Source organism: Natator depressus, chromosome 22, assembly GCF_965152275.1.
Source record: "Natator depressus isolate rNatDep1 chromosome 22, rNatDep2.hap1, whole genome shotgun sequence".
NCBI lineage: Eukaryota > Metazoa > Chordata > Testudines > Cheloniidae > Natator > Natator depressus.
The window spans coordinates 19,456,168-19,460,265 of record NC_134255.1 but is presented as its reverse complement, the minus strand read 5'-3'; positions in this window follow the sequence as shown (position 1 = coordinate 19,460,265).

Sequence of the window (4,098 nt, the reverse complement as noted above, 5' to 3'; positions counted from 1 at the left end):
AGGTAGGCGGTATTCATCAGGCATTCCTACTTTCCATAGGGATTCCTGAATCATAGTGGTTTTTTTTGCAGTGTCTGCACTACCTACCCTGTGGTGTATGTAAAGTGCCCATCTTTGTATAGTCATTTTTTGTGCTACACCAGGTGGTAACTCTTTCCCTTCCAATATAGGTTTAATGATTGGAAGAGGAGTGTGAATTGTGATGTCCTTATCCTGAGTTAATTCCTCAGTTTCTCTCAAGGCTGTGTAAGCTGCCAGAAGCACCTTTTCATAAGGCGTGTAGTTAGCCTGTGACCCTTGCCATGACTTGGAACCAAACTGAATTGGTCATCTGGGAGCAGTGTCACTTTCTTGCCAGAGAGCATAAGACATTCCAGTGGCTCCCACAGTTAGGTACAAATGGAATGGGGCTTCAGGATGTATGGGACCCAGAGCCTGAGAGGTGTGTATCTCCCCTATCAGTTGCCTGAGGGCTTCCTCATGGGCGGGAGCCCATTCCCAGGCAGCACTTTTCTTTAACAAATTGTACAATGGTCTGGCTATAATGGCAAAGCCAGGTACATGTTTTCTCCAAAACCCCAGGGTTCCCAAAATCTGTCTCAATTGATCTTTACTTTCAGGGGAGGGTGCCTGATTTAGCTCTTGCACAGTGTCATTAGGCACAGACCTCCTACCTCCCATCCATACAGTACCTAAGAATTTTATCTCTTGGGAGGGACCTAAGCATTTCTCAGCTGGTAACTCTAAATTAAGGGCTTCTAGTGCTCCTTTGATTTGATTCATAGCCTCCTGTACCTCTTCTGAGGTTTTCCCACCTATTAAGATGTCATCAATGTATTGCACAGTTTGTAGATTGGGTGGCAGTATAAGGTCATCTAGGACCTTTGCCAGTGCCCCATGGCAAATAGTGGGTGAGTGTTTAAACCCTTGTGGCATTCGGGTAAAAGTGTATTGTACACCTCTCCAAGTAAAAACAAATCTTTCCTGGTCAGCTGGTTGCAAAGGGACCTTGAAGAACATGTCCTTTACATCTAATACTGCTAGCCAGGGTTTATCCCAGGTTTGTATGGTGTTTACAATATCTGTTATGCTAGGGACTGCTGCAATTAATGGTCCAGTGTTACTGTTTAGCTTCCTATAGTCTATAGTGAGTCTCCATTTGCCATTTGGTTTCTTGATGGGCCACACAGGAGAATTAAAGCGAGAGTGGGTACGAATTAAAATTCCTCGCTGTTCCAAATCTTTGATCAGGTCAGTAACAGGGCTTATGGCCTCAGCTGGGACATTATACTGCTTTATGTTTGTTACTGTTGAGGGCGGGAAAGCAGGCGCGCTGCTAAGTAAGTTTACAGAATAGTGGGGAGGGCTTTCCTCTTCCAGGTGGGTGGCATGAGGAACAGAACTGACTCCAAAAGCCCATCTTTCCCCATTAATCCTTCCCTTCTTTCCTCTTAAAACGTCCATGCCCAGTATGTTGGCATTGCCCAAAATCACCTCATATTTTCGGGGCTGATGGTGGGGTTGCAATGGGATATCCAGTTTTATCTTAACTAGTGGGTAAGTTATGGTACTGCCATTTACTCCTGTAACAAGTACCTGCTTTCGGCCAGTAGGTGGCGAGCCCTGAAAACTTTCTCGCTTAATCATGGACATTTGAGCCCCTGTGTCCATTAAGAAAGGAATAATGTGTTTGTCATTTAGTTACATGTATCCGGGGGTCTTTTGCTGTTGTTTTCTCCTCTTTGGATTTAAGCTAGTTTATTAGGAGAGGAGATTGACCCCCACAAGCTAGTTTCCCTGCTCTGGTAACTCTTGCAGTTGCTGCAGCAATGGAGTATACCGGGTGTCTGCAGGTGGGGGGGGAGGAGAGAGCTGCAGAGGTGCACCGGGAGTAGCATTAGTTGTCTCCCAGTCAGCTCTTTTAAAGGTGGTTAATAATTTTAGCCGCTCTGTGGGCAGTCCATTTATCACCTCTCTGGGATAACCTAAAGCCAGACATTGTCTCCCCAACTTGGCTCTAAGCTCCTTTTCCTCCTGGGTTGGCTCTCGCTTGTTTTTATGTCCTTTAGATGGTGCCCCCTTGTTTCCCTGAAGGGAACGCATCTTAGCTTTGCCTGTCAGTGCTCTGATGTCTCCGAATTCTCTAAAATATGACACCAGACGGTTTAGCAGTGCCCGAAAGGTTCTGTTATGTGCTGCAGCTTCTGATCTAAGGGACAGTGCCATAGCCCTATGGTTACTAGGAGCTCCCTTAAGCAGGGGTCTGAGATCATCTACATCTGCCTGACCCTCCCATGGACTTTCATAGGCTAACTCTTGAGGGTTTTGGCCAAGCATGCTAATGACAGCCACAGTTAATAGAGCTGTTTTTACCTCATCTATGTTGGTCCAGTGCATTACTGTGGGTTCATCTCGGTCTGCTGGGTAAATTCCTCTTGCCCATCGACAAGCCAGAGACCAAAGTGTTTTAGGGGTGTTCCCCTCTGAATGTTCCAGGAATATTCCTGCACCTAAGTTAAGGCGCTCAGTTTCTTGGGCTGTCAGGCGTATATATCCACCCCCAGTGTCCCAGAAGCAGACCAGCCACTCTATTATACCTTCCTCAGGCTTTTTAGCAAAATCTCCCTGGATTGTTTTTAACTCCATGGGAGTATATTGGCGGGTGGTAATTTTGGTAAAGTGTGTTGGAGCTTTACTCCCTTTTCCCTTTTTACCTCCCTTCTTTGTTTTTGAAGAGGTGGATGGATCATTGTCATCCCCTTCTTCATCCAGCTCTGCCCCACTCAAATTTCCCTCATGTTCTTCTGATTTGTGATGTGTGATAGCTGGTCTTAATTTTTCAGAGGGACCTTCCTCCTCAGAGGAGGGGGACTCATCTGCTGAATCCCAAATGTCTCCATCCCATTCCTCAGGGTCTAGCCAGAGAGCAGTCTCAACTTTAGCCCGGTTGATTCTGCATGTTTTAGTCTCCAGCTTTTCCCTTCGTTCTATCCCTTCTTTCTCAATTAAGGGAAGTAATCTTTTCTGAAGATGTTCCATATCCCTATTCAGTGTTCTTACTCTGGTATCTACATTCTGGCATTCCTTGCGCAGTGTGTCCCTTTCCTGTTGTAGCCTATTAAATTCTATTGCCAGACTATGATAATCCTTACAGGCAGCTTGTCAAATGTTAGTAAGCAGCCATATACAAGCACCTTTTCCTTTCTTCATCTTGCAGGCCGTTCTCCAGTTACAGAAATGCTGCCAGATCTCTGCTGGTTTTCCCCAATATTTCTCCAGCAGTTCTTTGCTCCACAGAGGATTTCCCCATCCCTCTTGGGTCAAACTTTTCTCTAGCTCAGGGAATTCTGTGGTGTTTATCATGACTGGTTTCATTGTGTTACTGTAGTGCAGCCTATAACACAATCCTGTTCGTGACGCCAAATCTGTTAGCCGATGGCCAAGGATGTTTGGTGAGGTGCCAGCTATGCCCGTTTTATACCATCTGTGACTTTAACCACTAGGACGCACTGTCCCTTCGCGGCAGGCAGCCCGGGCTAGGCTGACGGATGCTCCAAGGTCCTAACCACCCGTGACTTTAACTGCTAGAGCTCAGAGCTCCTTCGCAGCGGGCAGTCAACACTGACTGACAGGTGCCCCAATGGCAGTACTAAGAGCCTCTCCACACCCGTGACTTTAACTGCTAGAGCTCAGAGCTCCTTCGCAGCGGGCAGTCAGGATTGACTGACAGGCGCCCCAAGAGTTTGCCCCGTGGAGGCGGCACAACTCAACGCTAGGCTCTTAGTACTCTCACCTAATGGCCAGGCTTTATAGCCAAAACGGCTGAGGTTCTTTAATTGTGTTGGCTGCTTTACAGTAAACCAGAGAAACAAGTCAGGCTTATGCACAAATGGTTACCAAAATTTATTAAACTAGATTCTAATCATGTGGTTACAAAATTGCTAGTGCCTACTTATTTAAATGTAGAGATGTTACACACACAAACAAGTTACAAAACTGAAGCTACAATCCCAAAGAAAGAAAACAAAGTATAGAGCTCTATTTCAAAATATGTGTACACTAAAGATAGGAGATCAGGTGTGGGTGCTTCTTACCCTC